The 20,744-nt window shown below is 47.2% G+C and overlaps 1 pseudogene; it reads right to left on the reverse strand.

The window, feature by feature from the left end:
• Positions 1-270: 270 nt before the first annotated feature.
• On the reverse strand, positions 271-18,862 carry LOC125542604 (disease resistance protein RPM1-like; annotated as a pseudogene).
• Positions 18,863-20,744: the final 1,882 nt, after the last annotated feature.

Here is a 20,744-nt window from a genome sequence, read left to right on the forward strand (position 1 = left end):
GGGCAAATATCGGCGCCTGGGGGCGGCGACTGGGCGCGAAACCGCCCCCAGCGCTGATTGCATCGCCGGCTCGCCCCCATAGGGCGATTTTTATGCGTCCTGGGGGGGGGGGGGGGGCGAATGGCTGGAGATGCTCTTAGCTTCAGTGGACAAACTCATAATAAATTTGCATCAGCCAGTACTAGCTACCAATTGCTAATTTAATTCTACTAACCTAAAATATATGCACAAACGACAAAACAGCAAATGCTAACCTTGGAGCAGAGAGGATCACCTAATCCGTTTCGATAGTCCTTTCCGCGTCAGTCGAACTGTATCATTCCTTATGTGGCTAATCTTCATTATATCTTCGCTGCATTCATCTGAATCTCTCTTCAGCCAGAGCTTCTCTATCAGCTCTTCTGATGTGTCTTCCAGATATAATTTCTCAAGGGCTGCAAGGTGTTCGATACCATCAGGAAGAAACTTTAGCTTGGGACAGTATGTGAACACTAGCTCAGCGAGGTGTTGCATCGCGCCCTCCTCTATTCTCACTTGGTTGCGCTCTGTCGCGCTCCATATGTGTAGACGTAGAACCCGAAGTTTTGGAAACGAGCCTACGCAAAAATCCAACCTCTTCCCTTCAAAAGCCTTCGCTAGCTCAAGAGAGCATAGACCAAGTAACATGCATAGACAGGAAAAGGTTCCCTCATGAATATTGCAGGACGCCAGGGCCAAGCGAGTAAGGCTATTAAGGTGTGACCAAGAAGAGAAAAGTTGAGGCATTGATGTTGTCGGTGTCAAAACCGGCGGATCTCGGGTTGGGGGTCCCGAACTGTGCATCTAAAGAGGATGGTAACAGGAGACAGGGGACACGATGTTTTACTCAGGTTCGTGCCCTCTTGATGGAGGTAAAACCCTACGTCTTGCTTGATTTATTGTTGATGATATGGGTAGTACAAGAGTTGATCTACCACGAGATCGGAGAGGCTAAACCCTAGAAACTAGCCTATGGTATGATTGTATGTTGTCCTACGGACTAAAACCCTCCGGTTTATATAGACACCGGAGGGGGCTAGGGTTACACAAGGTCGGTTACAAAGGAGGAGATATACATATCCGTATTGCCTAGCTTGCCTTCCACGCCAAGTAGAGTCCTATCCGGACACGGGACGAAGTCTTCAATCTTGTATCTTCATAGTTCAATAGTCCGGCCAAAGGATATAGTCCGGCTGTCCGGAGACCCCCTAATCCAGGACTCCCTCAGTAGCCCCTGAACCAGACTTTACTGACGATGAGTCCGACGCGCAGTGTTGTCTTCGGCATTGCAAGGCGGGTTCCTCCTCCGGATACACCACAGAAGAGTTCGAATAAAAGGATAGTGTCCGACCCTGCAAAATAAGTTCCACATACCACCGTAGAGAGAATAATATTTCCACAAATCTAATCTGCTGAAACGTTTTGGCAACATGACATCATGCCATGGCTCGGTGATTATTCGAACCGTTTTTTCTTTAACTAGCCCCGCACATAACGCGAGGCAGTTTCTTGACACGTCTTGTCAAAGCAAAGATCGTGTCCCCCTTATTACGGGATTCTCATCAATACGATCGTGGGTAACCCAACCGCGCCTAGGACTCCTAGATTTTAGGCAAGTCCCAAACGGCCACGAGGAGGACGCTTGATATTCACCCTCTTTATAAAGGGTCAAGGCTTTTACTTTTTTCCTCCCGTGCTCAATCGAATCCTTCCCCCACCTCGAGTTCTAACACCCAAAGCCCAGGTCAGGTGCTTCGGACCTTCAATAATGTCCGGATCCAACCTCCAGGGCCGGTGGATGCCCTCCTCCGTCACGGAAGAGGATATCAAGAAATTGAGGGAGGCAACATACTTGACCGCCGAAGTCTCGCATCGGCTGCCTGCCCAAGGGCAGGTCGTCCCTACCCCTGAACCCAATGAAGACGTCGTGTTTATCTCCCACTTCCTCCGGGGACTAGGCCTCACTATGGATCCCTTCGTAAGGGGTTTGATGTTCTATTACGGGCTTGATTTCCACGATCTAGCCCCGGATTCCTTTCTCCACATCTCGGCATTTATTGTCGTATGTGAGGCCTTCCTCCGCATTACCCCTCACTTCGGCATGTGGCTCAAGACCCTTGATGTGAAGCCGAAGACGGTTGAGGGGTAGCATGCAGCGTGCGGAGGGGCATTAATAAGCAAGATCGCTGGAGCTCCATGGCCAAAGGGTTCTTTTCCAGAGGTGTCCGGATTATGGCAACGGGAGTGGTTCTATGTCACTGCTCCCAGAAGTGCCAAGTGGGTAGCTTCCCCCGCCTTTCGCTCGGGCCCTCCACCACAACTGATGTCATGGATCAGCAGGGGGCTGAGCTGGGGTCCAGCCAAGGATGTGCCCATACTACAGAGCCGCATCCGAGATCTCTTCGAGGGAGATTTTAGTTTGGTTATGGTAGTGCAAGTCATGCTGATTCGTCGAGTCCAGCCTTGCAAACGCAGGCCCCTCCGCTTGTGGGAATTCAACCCAGAAGGACCGCGCGCTATTCAGAATTTCCTCGGCCTGACGCACGAGGAGATGTACAAGTCGTTCTTCGGACCCCAAATTAAATAGAGTGTCTGGACACCTCCGAGGATGTGGGCCTGAGCAGCAACCGCACCACGGCCCAAGTATGTAATCCTCTAGCCGAACACACTGTCTTTCATTTAGCATGACGTCATTCTGAAGAATCGCTTTTTGACCAGGACCGGATAGCAAAGGCGAAGATGATCCGGTGTTCGGCCCCCCTTCCCGAAGGCTTGGACAATCCGGTGCTGGAAAAGATGCTCGAGCCAGCACCTTTCCCGGTGCCCTCAAAGGAAGATGAAGGGGGGAATAAAGAGGGCGAAAGCGGGCCCCCACCGCTACCTATTCCAACCGAGGGAACGAGCGCCTCCGTGAGGGAGGATAACCAAGGGAAGGAATCTGACATTCCCTCGCCCCGGGGGAGGAAGAGGACTACCTCTGATGATCCGGAAACCAAGGTTTCCAAACGGGAGAAGAAAACTCCACCAGAGGGTCCCACCTCGGAGGGTGCTCTTGCCGCACAAAGTCCGTGCGGGGATCGGCCCTCTAACAAGCTGTAAGTAATCAAAAAGTACTTAATAGTGAAGATATGCTACCTTACTTCTGAGGAAGATAACCGAAGCATCTATCTTGCAGTTCGGATCTGAGCCCTTCTCATCAGAGCTCAGTTCGGATCTTCTTCCGGAGATGATGGAGAGCGAAACGCCTCCCCCGGACTCCCTGGCTCAAGAAGCAGGCGACCTTGAAGTGTCATCACGGAGAGTTTCTCCGGATCCGGCAAGGCCAGAAGGTAATCCCATGGTCACCCGAAGCCCTCAGTATCCGGTTCTTGAAGAGAGCAATCAAAAGAGTCCAGCACCATCTGGTATGCGGTCGGATGTACTGAAGGGTCTGCTAGAGCGAGAGACTATCTCAGAAGAGCACCGTACATTAATGTGTACGGTGATTGAAAGGATTTCGTCCGCCGAAAATGGGTTACATGAAGCCTTTATGAGTCTACTAACGGGCTTTGAGGTACGTGAAATGATATACATTTGTGATGGTACCGCGCATTTTTAGGTGTGCCCTGTGTAGATAGTAGCCTCTGTGACTCTGGTTGTCGTCGAAAACGGCGGCGAACAGAGGATCGTAGTCCCAGGTAATAACCAGATCGCCTTTATGTGCAGGTGTCTGAAGCTCTGGTGGCTAGCGGGACTGATGGGGTTGCCGAACTAAAGCGGCGACTGGATGCGGCGGATGCCGATATCGAGCTTGTTAACAAGTGGCTTGACGAGGCACAGGGTAGGTGATGTTTATAGTGAATGTCACATAGTAAGAGCAGCGTGATGCCGGTATCTTTAATATGTTGTGACTGTGGATGGAGCTGCCACCGTGGAGGCCCTGCGGGCGGAGCTTGCCCGAGCCCAGGAGCAAGCAAGGAGTGGTAATGCGGCCGTTTTGAAGGCGGCCGAAGAGTTGAGAGCCGAGAAGGCTCTGCATAGCGAGAGCAAAGAGAAAATGGCCAAAATGGTTGTGAAGTTAAAAGACACTGCCGACCGCTGCCAGTTTCTTGAAGAAGAAAGTCGGGCGAAAGCTACGGACCTCGAAAAGGCCACAATGGCGACCAAAGACACCCGCTCTGCAATGAGAGCAAAGAAGGAGGAACTGCGTGAAGCCGGGGATATTGTGGCTAGGAAGCCCTTTATGCTGCGGGGGAAGTTCGGCGATCCGCGGTATGCCCCTCTGGATCGGCTGTGGAGTTCGGCTGACGCATATCTGGACTTAGCGGCAAGCGCTGTCGATGCGGCCGAATACTTCCGTGATAAGACAGATCGTGAAGTGGACAAGCTGTTTTGGTCGCAATTTAACATTCCAGAGCGTCCGCTTCCATTGACTGATCAGCTTGCCGAATGGGCCGAACTCAGTAGATTGTCTCGACCCGCCATGAGGTCTGTCGTGGATCATCTGTGACCGGAAAGGCCAAAGCCGAACATCTATTTTTAGCTTGGTGCAGCAGTTCCTTGGTGCGGTGCCACGCATTAATGCGATGAAGAGCTCGACATGCATAGAAGGCTCGCGGATGGCCCTTGCCCGTGTCAAAACATACTGGGCGGAGATGGATGCCACCACTGTCGCGGCGCAGGGTTCGGCCATAGGCCGAGTGGCTGCGAGCACTATTTTGAAGAAGTTCTTGAGGGCGCTCGTTCGATAGAGGCCCAGTGCTCGAAGAATGTTATGTTTGAGTGAGATGTATTCCCATTGTACAAACAACGTTTCATTGAATTTATCAAGGCTGTATTTATACTTTTGCCCGAAAGTATTGTGATGCCTCCTGTGCGGCCGTTTATGTATACCTGTATATAACCTGAAAGATTGCAGTCGTTGGCTTCAGCCCCCACGCATATAGTGCGGAGATGTTCGCAGAAGACGCGTATTCACACTTAATCCAACGTCTTGGTCCTATTAAGGAGGTGATAGCGTAGTGAACTAGGCAACCAGACTATAATGCTTTAACTCTTTCACTTAGCCATAGGAGTTTGACAGTGGGGCTACTATATAGCCCCTGCTGGCTCCGCACTCATCCGGATTCGGGGTGCGTACATTCCTGGCCGGGAAACGGCCCTTCGTTAATACGGAGGAATCCTGAAGATTCCAATAAGTCATCAAGTGGTTGACCAGTCTCACGCTATATCATGACAGTCAGTTTTCGGCTTTCTCTACTAAGGTGCTCGTCCGGATGAACCAGGGCACAATCGCAGTAGTTCTCCTGGTGCCGCCTTAGCCGATAGAGCAGAATGTAAGGCAGCAAAACACAGGAGCCGGGCAAACCCAACATTTGACCAAAGACATGATTCGGAGCTGATGAATATAAGGCCAAACTTGCGACGCCGAACACTCCCTAAGGTATTCGGTCTTTATGGTGTAAACTGGGTCTAAACAGTACCCTTTGTAATAAGCCCCTGGTGTCCAGGTACGTGCATTATTCTGGCGTGGCCACATGCCAAGACGTCAGCATCCTTCTCGGTTGTACTGAGAATCCGAGAGATGTAAATCAACAAGAGACAGAAAAAAAGGTTTATGCAGGGTCTTAATCTACAAAGAATCCTTGGAATGGGTCCCTGCTGCACGTCTGCGCATGTGTCTCCATTGTGCCGTATCCTGGACGGGTGTAGCATGATGGTCATCTGAAAAAGAGAGGAACTTAATTGAAAAGTTGCCGTGCAAAAGTTAAGTTATACTAAATAAACAACATATAGTTGAAAATGAGTAAAGGTGAGCCTTATTGCCACTTTTGCGCGCGCGTTGAGCCCCTTGTATTGTAATAGGGGTATAGCCATCAAACCTGTATTAATTACATATAGTTGAGTCAGACTCGTCTAGCCGTGTCCGTGGTCTTAACGACCTGTCAAATGCTTGAGTTGGTGAGGCCGTTTAGTATGCGGCGGCCAAGGCGGCCGCACCATCTTCGGCACGCAAGGAGCGCTCAATATTTCCATTTACAGTAATGATGCCGCGTGGACCGGGCATCTTGAGCTTGAGGGAAGTGTAATGCGGTATTGTGTTAAAGCGAGCGAAAGCTTCGCGTCCGAGTAGTGCTTGATAGCCACTTTGGAACGGAGCGATGTGGAAAGTTAAATTTTCGCTACGGAAGTTATCAGGGAAGCCGAATATAACCTCTAGTAGCAGGGAGCCCCTGCAGTGAGCCTCCGGGCCTGGCGTTACTCCTTTAAAGGTAGCATTGCTGCGGCAAATTTTTGTTGGGTCTATCCCCATTTTGCGGACTGTGTCCTGATATATCAAATTTAAACTGCTGCCGCCGTCCATCAGGACTCGGGTGAAGTGGTATCCGTCAATTATTGGATCTAATACCAAGGCAGCCCATCCTGCACGCCGGATACTTGCCGAGTAATCCCGATGGTCTAAGGTGATCGGTTGGGACGACCAGTGGCGGAGCTCCACGGTGATAGGCCCTGGGGCATGTTCCTCTAAAGGTGCATCTTTGTTTCTCCCTTTTATCATGTGTAACCCGTTGAATGTTTTGACTTCTGGTGGGAATTTCTTCTGTTCCCCTGTGCTTTGCTTGCGAGGCTCGTCCTCGTCTTCACTTGGTGTATCCTGCCCCTTGTGTTCGGCGTTGAGCTTGCTGGACTGTTTGAAGACCCAACATTCTTTGTGGGTATGATTTGCAGGTTTATCCGGGGTGCTATGGATCTGACATATTTGGTCCAGAATTTTGTTTAGGCTGGACAATTCGTCTCTGTTGCCTTTGGAGGGCAGCTTTTGCTGCCCTGGCCGAGAGCTTCTAAATCCGGTGTTTATAGCCGTGCTCTTTGGGTTGTCTTCTTTATTCCAGCGCTTATTCTTGCTGCGTTGTGATTTCCTGTTTCCATCCCTGACTTCGGATGTACTTGGGTCGCTGGTGCTGCATCGGGCTAACCAGCTGTCCTCGCGTGCGCAAAAATGGGTCATGAGGCTTGTTAATGCTGCCATTGTTCTCGGCTTTTCTTGACCGAGGTGTCTGGCAAGCCATTCGTCTCGAACGCTATGCTTGAAGGCTGCTAAGGCTTCGGCGTTCGGACAGTCAACTATTTGGTTCTTTTTAGTGAGGAACATGTTCCAAAGTTTTCGGGCTAACTCACCGGGCTGTTGAGTTATATGACTTAAATCGTCTGCATCCGGTGGTCGGACATATGTCCCTTGAAAATTTGCCCGAAAGGCATCTTCGAGCTCTTCCCAGCTTCTGATGGAATTTTCGGGGATGCTTGAGGGGTAAGTACTTGATGGCGTGGAGATCGTCTCCTCGAGCCATATGGATGTGGAGGATGTAGTCCTCAATCCAGACCCCAGGGTCTGTTGTTCCGCCGTACACCTCTATGTTTACGGGTTTGAATCCCTCTGGAAATTCATGGTCCAGTACCTCGTCGGTTAAACATAGAGGGTGTGCGGCACCCCTGTATTTGGGCGTACCGTAGTGTTCGGATGTTTGTTGTGTTGCATTGTATGTTGGAGCGCGGCTGCGTGGTCCATAGATGGATCTGGTTGCGCCGTCCTTTTGATGCGAGCCCTTACGCGGATCGCGTATTGGTTTATGTGCAACGTCGTTTGCCGCTTTATGTTGGCTATGAGGTCATCTATCCAACCGGATGGCCGTTTTATTTTTTAATTGTGGAGGATCTAAGGCCTCCTCATCAAATTCAGGTAGCAACTTTCGCTTTGGATAGCTCTTGGTGTGGCGATTACTACCGTACTTCGCTGCAGTGTTGAGTACTTCACTCCATTTGATTTTGAGTGTGTCTTGTGCAGCCTTGAGCCTTTGCTTCTATTTTTTCAGACTCCTCGCCCTGGCAACAAGCCTTTGGTGGGCATTATGTTGGTCCTGGCGCCTGTCCGGTGTGATGTCGTCCGGACTGTTATCTTCGACGGAGTCAGGTTGTTCGGTTTGATTCCCCGTGTTGCCCTGGGCGGGCGATGGTGCACCCTGCTCTATTGTTGGGTCTATATGATTGTTATTTCTGCCGAGGCGGGATTTGGAGCGGCGTTTACGCCGCCGTGTTGACTGCTTTTCAAGAGAACAACCCTTCGCTGCGTCCTTCCGTTCCTCGTCGTTGTTTTCTTTGGGTGTGTCCACCATGTATACGTCGTGTGACGAAGTGGGTGTCCAGTGCCCTGTGGGCAGTGGTTCCTCTTCGTCTCCCGCATCATCGTCCATACCGTCGATGTCTTTGGAGTCGAAGTTGAGCATGTCGGTTAAGTCATCGACAGTGGCTACAAAGTGGGTGATGGGTGGGCGGCGAATTTCTTCGTCATCCGCATCCCAATCCTGCCAGACGTAGTTCGGCCAGGACTCTCCTGACAAGGAGAGAGACCTTAATGAGTTCAGTATGCCGCCAAAGGGCGAGTGCTGAAAAATATCCGCGGTGGTAAACTCCATGATCGGCGCCCAATCGGATTCGACAGGAACGGGCGCAGGCGGTTCGGAGTCCGTGGCCGGAAAAGGATCTGGCAGTTTAGCAACACGGCTTTTGTGAAGGGTAAGGTCGATATTCGGCTTGATCGCCGCAGAAGATACGGCCTCCGTGGCGGGGTCTATCCACCCGTCCATGGATGGTGCAACTGGCTCCGAATTGAGGGTTAGAGCGGCGGCCGGTGCAATTTCTCGAACACTGTCTGATGGTAGAGCTAAATCGTACTCATCGTGACCGCATGGCGCACAAGGCAGGGGCTCGAATCCGTCGAAGATCAAGTCTCCGTGGATATCGGCCGTGTAGTTTAAGCTTCCAAACCTGACCTGGTGGCCAGGGGCGTAACTTTCGATCTGCTCCAGATGGCCAAGCGAGTTGGCCCGCAGTGCGAAGACGCCGAACACAAGGATCTGTCCGGGGTGAAAGTCTCGCCCTGGACTACATCGCTATCGATGATCGTAGGAGCCATCAAGCCTAACGGCGATGACACAGAGGAACTCTCAATGAAAGCACCAATGTCGGTGTCAAAACCGGCGGATCTCGGGTAGGGGGTCCCGAACTGTGCGTCTAAGGCGGATGGTAACAGGAGGCAGGGGACATGATGTTTTACCCAGGTTCGGGCCCTCTTGATGGAGGTAAAATCTTACGTCCTGCTTGATTTATTCTTGATGATATGGGTAGTACAAGAGTTGATCTACCACGAGATCGGAGAGGCTAAACCCTATAAGCTAGCCTATGGTATGATTGTATGTTATCCTACGGACTAAAACCCTCCGGTTTATATAGACATCGAAGGGGGCTAGGGTTACACAAGGTCGGTTACAAAGGAGGAGATATACATATCCGTATTGCCTAGTTTGCCTTCCACGCCAAGTAGAGTCCTATCCGGACACGGGACGAAGTCTTCAATCTTGTATCTTCATAGTCCAACAGTCCGTCCAAAGGATATAGTCTGGCTGTCCGGAGACCCTCTAATCCAGGACTCCCTCAGATGTTTTTTCTAGCTGCCCTGCGAAACCAAGCCAAGAAAGGGTTGGAGGTAAATATAGTCCTTCCAGCTGCAGCACCTCCTTCTCAGTTGCAGCATGGATTTCTAGATGAACAAGATGGCTCATTCCATTGACAGCATTGCTCAAGTCTACTGAGTGTTTACTCCAAACGTTGCACACATCAAATGTTCTTAGCTCTATCAAAGCTCCAACTTCATGCAGAAACTGTGGAGTCGCGACAATGGACTGAAGAGCCCGCAATCCTGCCAAGCGTTGTATACCAAGGGGCGTCTTGACCCCACGTATACTTCCAATTTGTGATCTGCTGGTAGGAAATGCATACAGGTATCTCAATTTTTTAAGTTCTACAACACGGTTTGGCAAATACGTCAGCTTAGAATGTGCAGCATCCAAGACTTCCAAATTTCGTAACCTCCCCACTATTTCTTGCAGGATTTCAAGATCGGTATATCTAAGGCCCAGATAACGCAGATTAAACAAGTCAAATACCTCATTAAGCAGAATTTTGACACGAGTACCTTGCAGATCCAACATTGACAACAGATTTGAAGACGTTAGGATAGGTTTCAACAAATCAATATCGATATACCTCTCAAATACATGGAGAGCACGGAGCTGTGTTGCACCAGATCTGCTCAGTTTTTCAAGATTTCTCCCCTGGACCAATATTTGACGTGCACGCTCTATAGAGAATGTCCCAGTAGAAGAGCCATCATAAACCTTACCAAAGCATTCCTCCTTGGCTTTGTTGAGGGCAAGAAGGCGTATGACATCATGCATCCGACAGTGTTTCAGCCGTCCGGAATAATTCCTTTTTTCTACCTGTAGTAGGCTTCGGTTCACAAGCTCAGCCAAGTATCCTTCTGCCACTTCCTCCAATGTTCTGTTTCCTTCCTTTTCCCTAATAAATCCCGCGGCAATCCACTACCTCATTGTCTTCCTCTGTAATACATAATCTTCTGGGGATAGTGCACAATGTAAGAAACAATGCTTCAAATCATATGGAAGGTCCTCCAAACTAACCTTCAGAATCATATGAGCATCAGGGATCACATCTTTCATCAACTGTGAACCCATATACACACTCTCCCATTCGGCAGGAGTTGGGGCTTTGCAGGAGAGTAGGCGTCCAATGCATGCAGTAGCAAATAGGCAAGCCTTGACACTTTGTTAGGAACTTACAAGCAGTTAAAATCATATAACTTCGATTGTAGTTGCAAACTTACAATATGTAATTATGGCTGATGTAACTCATGTAACTGAACATTAGTCTCCGATTTGGCTAGCGTACCATCTTAATATACTGCATTTTAGTGTTATTATTATTATCTCAAATATATGGTAGATAATCTACCTACAATATTGATACTTTACCTCTCCAACTCCTAAATAAGTTTTGTTGATTATGTTGTCAATCTTGTGTGCCTTCTTCTCACTCCAATTCTGGATTAGTGGCCTTAATCTTAACCTTGATACATTCCAGATTTTGGATTTCAATTGGTACACCATGAACTTCTCATAGTACCACGTCTGTTTGACAACAAAAGCGGTTTAAAAACTTTTCCATAATGTATGGATCGTAACTGATCCACCAATTATAAATTTGTTGATGCTAGACATAATATGTTAAAGCGTGAGCTGTCCAAGATTTGTGGCCTTTATTGTTTAAACGTTTCTAACAATCCCAAGGTATTTGTTATCGACATATTGCTATGTTATCAGGCATAGGTACTTGCCTATTGTATGGAAGACAAATGGTCTGACAAAAATTAAGAGTGGTGTCATCCTTCATCTTGTCTAGCAATCCTTTCAAATTTATTTTTGTGTCATTGAGATCTTTCAGTTCCTTCCACAACTCCATAGTATAACTCAAATTTGAAGGGACGTGCTACGTCCCCATGCTGGGCAGGCATGTTATATGCTCTACATCTTGTACTCCTTTCATCTATATAGAGCCTAATGCGTTTTTCAAGACCACCTTTGACTATTGATAAGATTAATAGTACATGAGATGCATAATATGAAAATTATATCATTGGAAGCTCCTTTCCCATACGAATTTGACGGTATGCTTTGTGTAACTTGCATGTCATATATTATTGCTCTAAAATTTGGTCAGAGTTAGTCTCGAAAAACGCATTAGGCCCTATATAGATGGAAGGAGGGAGTAGAGTGATCCTACAGGGTCTCCCATTAATGATAAAGGCAGCATGCTCTAGATCATATGAATAAGTGATGGCCTGACACAGTAGATGTCTCATTTTCATGTTAGGTTTCTTGAGAAGTTCACCCAGTCCTATCAAGATGATGTACGTCTGTTGTTGCGTATTTAATTCGTTTATGAACTTCTCATATTGCAGTAAAGAAGCAACCTGAGTTCCCTGAATGTGCAAATATTTTTATTATATTCGGTTGGGTATATGTTTAACCACTGATAGAAACAACTACACTAATCTATACCAATATAGAAACATCCAAAGAGGCATCCCGATCCATTGGTTTAGATCGTCCTAATTGTGAGCACCTGAACATGTGTATCGCTCAATAAAAAAGGCAATAGTAATCCAATAAAATTAATGCACTGATTTACTTCTCATCATTATTATCAGGGAAAAATGATTGTGATATACGATAATTTTTTTACCAGAAACCTTTAGGGAAACTCCATATGCATGTCATATTCATTTATAAAAGATCAGGGTAGTCTGTTACAATTGCAAATAAGAGAGTTGCACAATGTAAGAAACGATGCTTCAAATCATATGGAAGGTCCTCCAAACTAACCTTCAGAATCATATGAGCATCAGGGATCACATCTTTTATCAACTGTGAATCCAAACCCATATACACACTCTCCCATTCGGCAAGAGTTGGGGCTTTGTAGGAGAGTAGGCGTCCAATGCATGCAATAGCAATAGGCAAGCCTTGACACTTTCTTATGAACTTCCAAGCCAATTCTTGCAATTCCAACGGGCACTCATTGACATTATCATTCCAAATGGCCCCTTTGCAAAACAACACCCAGGAGTGATGTGGTTGTAACCGTTCCAAGTGAATTGCAGACTCCCTAGTTGCCAACAGTGACACATCATGGTTCCTTGATGTGATAACAAATCGTCCGGTACAGTTAGATGTTGGGAAGACATTTCTTATCTCCCACCAAACACGTGCAGCCCAAACATCATCCAGGACCAAGATGTACTTTTAACCTTGAAGGTAGTTGTGGATGGACTCTGCTAGGCCTCTCATCTCAATTTTAGCAACGTCGATTGCAATGACGAACTCGGCCACAATCTTCTTCAGCAGGTCCTCAATACGGTAACTCTCCGACACGGTTACCCAGGCCGTGGCATCAAAATCCAATTTCACGACACTGTACACATGAGCAACCAGAGTGGTTTTACCAACGCCAGGCATCCCCCACACTGTTATGACTTTGCTGCTGCACTGCTCCAGACCATCACCACCGCTGGTCAGCCAGCGTATCAATATCTCCTTGTTTTCATCGATCCCCACAAGGTCCTCATCCCTGGTGAAGTGCAGAGCTTGACCTTTACTCATCGATCTGGCAGCAGAAGCAGGTCTGCTGATGATGGTGTAATCCTTCTTCCTCCGCTTGGCATCCTGAAGCTTGGTTTCGATTTCTTGGAGCATGGCCGTGAGGCAGTGCCAGGTCTTGATATCATTGAGCCTCTTCTTCATCTGGACAGCAAACCCTCCGTCCTTGCAGTCCTCCAGCTTGTAGGTGAACTCATCGACGACGTCCTCGACCTGGAAGGCAAGGCCCCTGTTAAATTATGATCCAAATTCTAGTACCGTATTGGACTAGACGTAGTACATACGGTGTGGGCCTTTTGCGTTGATACTGACGCGTACGAGTACAACTCGTTTACTTGTCCTACAAGGACTCATATGTGTTGCCCCTCATATATACCTCATGTAGTCGCACCTCAGACGGCCTGTCGTCTCGTGCTTGTAATACTCCTCCTCATAGTGATTGCGCCTTCATGCGTCCTTTGTTTTCTCCCGCAAGGGTTTCCACATAAAAATCCGTGTCTCTCGTGTCTCGTTTATCTCGTTATTATCTAACAAGTGGTATCAGAACTAAGGTTTTAGATACGAGATTTGAGACGAGAGAATTAGGGTTACGACGTCCTGTGCGCCGCCGCCGACGCGACCCGGCGAACCGAATCCAGATCGATAAAGGAAGCCAAGTTCGACTGGATTTCCACAAGTTGCCGCTGCTGCGTATATACGCTTGAAGCCCCGAGTACGCAGCATCCACATCAGCTGGCCGTTCCATCAAGTTCCGCTGCTCCACGTACAGCGTCGCCGAGTAGTAGCTGCTGTTGTTTCGTTCAAGTCCCGAGGCTGCTGCTGTTGCTTCGCATCACGTCAAGCATTGATCGGCTCGTACTACTTCAACTAGTACTAGTAATTGATTCGCACGTCATCAACCGAAGCAAAAGCTAGTAGTACTACTGCTCGCCGGCCAGAAGCAAAGCAGTAGTTTAATTCACATCTGATCCACTACGTGATTTGACTACTAGTACTATTCGTCACGTCAAGCTACAGATCAAGCTTTTGGTCTTCGATTACCCGAGCTACCAGGTGCTACTGTTTCTAGTTTTTGCTCCGCGTAATTTAAATTCTGTCAAGAATTTTTCTATCGACTTGTACTACTTTGTGCACACAGATTTATCTACTCATGGCATCCATGAAGTACGATTTTCCGCTGCTGGATCGTGACACAAGGTTTACTCTATGGCAAGTCAAGATGCGGGTGTTGTTGGCACATGCCGACTATGATGTAGCACTGGATAGTTCTGGGAAGAACCAAATTGAGGACTAGACTGCTGAGGAGAAAAGAATTGATTGTAAGGCTTTGTCACAAATTCAACTCCATTTGCATAATAATATTTTGCAAGAAGTTTTGAGCGAGAAAACTGCCGCCGCTCTATGGTTAAAGCTGGAAGGTATTTGCATGACTAAAGATCTCACCAGCAAGATGCATCTGAAGCAAAAATTATTCCTGCACAGGTTACCCGAGGGAGGTAATGTTTTGAATCATATTTCAGAATTTAAAGAGATCATATCTGATCTAGCTGCAATGGAGGTTAAGTATGAAGAGGAAGATACTGCTCTAATGTTACTTTGTTCACTACCAAGTTCTTATATCAATTTTCAAGACACCATATTATACAGTCGTGATACTCTCACACTTAATGAAGTTTATGAAGCTTTGAACTCTAAGGAGAAGATGAAATTAATGGTGCCTCATGATGGTTCGAGTTCATCCCAAGCCGAGGGATTATCTGTTCGTGGCAGGACAAAGGAAAAGAACTCCAATAATGGAAACAGAGGCAAAAGTAAGAACGGCTACAGGGGCCGGTCACAATCCAGAGACAAGAAGTATTGCAGGTATTGCAAGAGAGACGGGCATGACATCTCAGAGTGTTTCAAGTTGCAGACAAGGAAAAGAGGAAAGGTAACAAACAAGGTGAAAATTCTACTAACTTTGCTCGTGATGATAGTTCCGATGATGCTCTTGTCGTTATTGCTGGATGTGCTGAGACCAATGATGAGTGGGTACTTGATACTACATGCACTTTTCATATGTGTCCACATAGAGATTGGTTTATTACTTTTGATTCCACTACTTCTGCTGGTTCCGTTTTGGGTTTTGATAATTCACCATGCAAGATTGAAGGCATAGGTTCTATTCGAATCAAGATGTTTGATGGCATAATCAGAACTTTGACAGATGTTCGGTATATTCCGAAGATGAAGAGAAATCTTATTTCTATGAGTGCCCTTGATGCAAAGGGATACAAGTATTCAGGTGGAGATAGTGTTTTGAAAGTCACCAAAGGTTCCCTTATTGTGATGAAAGGTGATTTGAGTTCGACCAATGGTCTTTATTACCTTCGAGGTTCGACCGTTTCAGGTAACGCTACTCCAGTTGTTTCAAAGAATTCTGATTGTGATGCTGCTAACCTTTGGCATATGCGTCTTGGACATATGAGTGAACTTGGTTTAGCAGAGTTAAATAAGAGAGGTCTTCTTGATGGATATGAACCTGGTAAATTGAAATTTTGTGAGCATTGTATCTTCGGCAAACACAAGAGGGTGAAGTTCAACACTTCGACTCATACAACTGAAGGTATTCTTGATTATGTGCATTCTGATTTATGGGGACCATCTCGCAAGAAGTCACTAGGTGGTGCTAGTTACATGCTGACTATTATTGATGATTATTCGAGAAAAGTTTGGCCTTATTTCTTGAAGCATAAATATGAAGCATTCTTAACATTTAAGGAGTGGAAGATTATGATTGAGAGACAAACTGAAAAGAAGGTAAAGATACTTCGCACTGATAATGGTATGGAATTCTGTTCTAAGAAATTTAAGAATTATTGCAAGCCTGAAGGCATTGTCAGACATTACACCGCTCCTTATACTCCTCAACAAAACGGTGTTGCTAAGCGTATGAAGAGGACCATTATTTCCAGAGCCCGTTGCATGTTGTCCAATGCAGGTTTGCATATGCGTTTTTGGGCTGAGGCCGCTTCCACTGCTTGTTATCTCATTAACCGTTCACCATCTATTGCTCTTAATAAGAAAACTCCAATTGAGGTATGGTCTAGTTCACCTGCTGATTATTCACAGTTGAGAGTTTTTGGTTGCACTGCTTATGCTCATGTTGATAATGGAAAATTGGAGCCTAGGGCTGTTAAGTGCATCTTTCTTGGTTAGAAGTCTGGTGTTAAAGGTTTTAAATTATGGAATCCTGAAACCCAGAAGGTTGTTATTAGCAGAAATGTTATCTTTAATGAATCGGCTATGTCACATGATGTTTCATCTACTAATGTTCCTGTTGAGAGTGAACAACAGCCTCCTATTCAGCAGCCTACTGTTCAGGTGGAGCATGTTATTGATTCAGGTGATGCATCTCGTAATGAAATTGTTGATGCACATGATGAACCCGTCGTTAATGATGATAATGTCACTCCCACTCCAAATCAGCCTATTGTTCCACCCAGTTGGAATCTTGCACGTGACAGAGTTAGGCGGGGTACTATAAAACCTGACAGGTTAATTGAAGAGTGCAATATTGTTTCTTTTGCTTTATCTGTTGCAGAAGAAATTGAAGGTAATGCTGAGCCTTCTTCATATTCCGAGGCTATTATTTCTAGTGATAGTAATAAGTGGATGACCGCTATGCATGATGAGATGGAATCACTTGAAAAGAATGGCACTTGGGATTTAGTAAAATTGCCTAGAGAGAAGAAACCTATTCGTTGCAAGTGGGTTTTCAAGAGGAAAGAAGGTGTTTCTCCTAATGATGAGACAAGATATAAAGCAAGGTTAGTTGCTAAAGGTTACAGTCAGATTTCAGGTATTGACTATAACGAAGTCTTTTATCCTGTTGTGAAGCATAGCTCTATTCGCACTTTACTTAGTATTGTTGCCATGCATGATCTTGAGCTTGAACAATTGGATGTTAAAACTGCATTTTTACATGGAGAATTAGAAGAGGATATTTATATGGAACAACCTAAAGGTTTTGTTATTTCTGGAAAAGAAAAGCTTGTCTGTAAGTTAAAGAAATCTCTTTATGGATTGAAGCAATCCCCGAGACAGTGGTACAAGAGATTTGACACCTTTATGCTCTCTCAAGGTTTCAAAAGGTCTAATTATGATAGTTGTGTTTATTTGAAAACTGTCAAAGGTTCAACTATTTATTTGCTCCTTTATGTTGATGATATGCTAATTGCTGCAAAGAGTATGTCAGATATTGATGAACTAAAGAAGCAATTGAGTAATGAATTTGAGACGAAGGATTTGGGTGCAGCAAAGAAAATACTTGGCGTGGAAATATCCAGAGATAGACCATCTGGAAAAGTGTATCTCAGTCAGAAGGGATATATTGATAAAGTTCTTCGTCGTTTTAATATGCATAATGCCAAGCCGGTGAGTACTCCGTTAGCTGCACACTTCAAATTATCATCAGTTTTATGTCCTAAGTCAGATGCAGATATTGAGTACATGTCTAGAGTTTCCTATTCGAGTGCAGTTGGTTCACTTATGTATGTCATGGTTTGTTCTCGTCCGGATTTATCATATGCATTGAGTGTTGTCAGTAGATACATGGCTAATCCTGAAAAAGAACATTGGAGAGCAGTTCAGTGGATTTTCAGATACCTGCGTGGTACTTCTAATGCTTATTTACAATTTGGGAAAATTAGAGATGGACTTGTTGGTTTTGTTGATTCTGATTTTGCTGGTGATTTGGATAAGAGAAGATCACTCACAGGTTATGTTTTCACCATTGGTGGTTGTGCTGTGAGTTGGAGAGCAACTTTGCAGTCTATTGTGGCTTGTTCCACTACTGATGCCGAGTATATGGCTATTTCTGAGACATGCAAAGAAGTTATCTGGTTGAGAGGTTTGTACACTGAGCTTTGTGGAGACTCATCTTGCCCTACCGTATTTAGTGACAGTCAAAGTGCTATATATCTTACAAAGAATCCAATGTATCATGAGAGGACAAAGCACATTGATATCAGATTTCATTATATTCGAGATGTTGTTGCTGAAGGCGATTTGAAGGTATGCAAGATAAGTACTCATGATAATCCAGCTGATATGATGACAAAGCCAGTTCCGACCAATAAGTTTGAGCTTTGCTCAGGCTTAGTTGGTATTTCTCACTAGTCCTATGGACTTTGACGCACAAGGTGTTTAAGCTGATTTGAATGGAGTTATTCACTTTCTTCGACTACTGGAGGGAATTTGGCTCAAGGTGGAGATTGTTAAATTGTGATCCAAATTCTAGTACCGTATTGGACTAGACGCAGTACATACGGTGTGGGCCTTTTGCGTTGGTATCGACGCGTACGAGTACAACTCGTTTACTTGTCCTACAATGACTCCTATGTGTTGCCCCTCATATATACCCCATGTAGTCGCACCTCAGACGGCATGTCGTCTCGTGCTTGTAATACTCCTCCTCATAGTGATTGCGTCTTCGTGCGTCCGTGGTTTTCTCCCGCAAGGGTTTCCACGTAAAAATCTGTCTCTCGTGTCTCGTTTATTCTCGTTATTATCTAACAGCCCCTGATCTCGCCGATGAAGATGGCGGTGGTCTTGTCAGTATCCTTGAACCGCTCCGCCTCCTGCAGGTAGGCCTGCATGCTCTCCAGCTCTGCCTTGGACTCACGGATCTTGCCGAAGAGGCCCCTGAGGGCGGTGGCTTCCTTGCCAAGCAGCGACCCGCCGAAGATCGCCGCCTCTTTGGCCAGCGCGGCCCCGAGTGTGACTACCAGCTGCCCGAAAACAGCCTCTGCCATAGTTGTTGAGGCTTCGAGCTCAGATGTAGAGGATTTTTGCTACTGTATCGAAGAAGAGGACGAATGGTTTGGTAAGGTTGGCTACAAAATGGGTGATCTAATATATTCTAAAGCAAATTCTGCCAAGAACTTTAGACGCAAGTGGAAGTAATATTGGACGATAACTTTGATGTTCTTAGCTAAAATTATATCTTTTGCTTAACCAGAAGCAGGCCCGACGCTCGCGTCGTCCTCCCCCTGGGGCGACTCGGGCAGCTAGAAACCTAGCCGCCGCCGCCGCAAATTTCCTCCTCCCCTTCCTCCGCCGCCGCCAGAAGACGCCGCCGGGCTAAGCCCAGGGGCCGACGGCGGTGGCGGGGGATCTCCTCTCTCGCGCGTCTCCGGGGTGGGGAGGACCCCAAGGCGTGTGGTGGCGCGACCGATCTGAGATCTGCAGCGCGGCGGATGGCGGCAGGCGGCGGGAGGCCGGCCCGTCCTCGGACGGTGACGGCTTGGCGCGGCGGAGGCCAGGGCTGCGGCGCTGCGGATGGCCCTTCGGGCGGCGGCGGCGGCTGCGTCAACGGCGGCCGGCTTGGCTGCGCGGCGTGCATGCTGCCTTCAGATCGGGCAACGGCGGCGTGGAGGGCCTGATGGTCTCGTCGGCGGCACCTCCGATCAGATCTGTTCTGACCAGTGCAGCCGGCGGTGGTGGTCATCTCTTTCGTCAGAGATGGTCAGCCTGAGGCTGGGTGTTCGAATCTCGGGATCTGTCATCTGGCACCAGCTGCGAGTTGGGGTGACGTAGTTGCTGGTGAAAACTGAGCCGACGGCGGGCGATGGCGGCGTTCCACGTCGTTACCTTGATGAAGGCTTCGTCATGTAACTACCGTCGACCCACTTGTATTGCTCCGGGGGAAACCCTAGGATCTGGTGTTCCAGACCGGACGATGGCGGCACCGCGGTGTCGTTTCTCTCTTGGGAGCGTCGTTTTGTGGAGCCACGCTGGAAGTCCGAGGCAGGAGGTGGAGCGGCTTCGTCTTGCACGGAGCTTCGGTGGAAATGTCAAGTCATGCATGACCGACAGGTGCTACGCTTGGCCATGCCTGGTCGGCACGTGCTACGCACGACAAATCCTCCAAGGGCTTCAAGCTGTGTCGGCTGGTGGTACGTGGCAGCATGGCGCTGAGGTGTATCAGTGACGACCATGACGTGTACGGCTGTTTGCGCGCAGGGAGGAGGTGTCGTTGGGCGCCGTGGTGGCGTCGACGATAGCTGGACCGAGCAAGGTTGATGCATCAGTACAGTTCTGAAGATGGAGCAGTGGCAGTTGGCGGCGGCGGCCCCTGAGAGCACGCCGGACCAGTATGTGCCCCAGACCCGGCAAGTGGCTAGCTTGGGGTCTCAGGTCTTAGATGTTAGGCTTGGCTGCGATGTCTGTTTGGTATTAGGCCCAGGCTATTTGTGCCCCTTCATCAACTGGATAGGTGTAGCAACAGTTTGTTGCTTAGACGGCAGCTTTAGTCTTACTATTGTATGACTTTGTAAAGTCTTGTGAGAATAATTAATAAAGTGGCCGTATGCATCGTCCAGATGCAGAGGCCGGGGGTCATCCTCCTTTTCTAAGAAAAAAGCTAAAATTATATTGTTGGACATAATAAATGGAAGAAACAAAAAGAGAGGAAGTGTACAATATATACAGACGACATAATACTTATTTTCTTCAGAACATCCAAATGGACATATTGTTGGACGAGAACTCCAATGTTGTCAAATTATAGGATGACTCACACAAGACCCGTTTCTTGTCCCCGCTTCCAAATTTAGTAGTTGCTGACTTGCTGTCTACCTCAAACTTTTGGAATGCATCTTGGTAAATCCAAGATTCATATTATGTAGGAGTATA

Source organism: Triticum urartu, chromosome 1A (genome assembly GCF_056163025.1).
Source record: "Triticum urartu cultivar PI428250 chromosome 1A, HENAU_Tu73, whole genome shotgun sequence".
Lineage (NCBI taxonomy): Eukaryota > Viridiplantae > Streptophyta > Magnoliopsida > Poales > Poaceae > Triticum > Triticum urartu.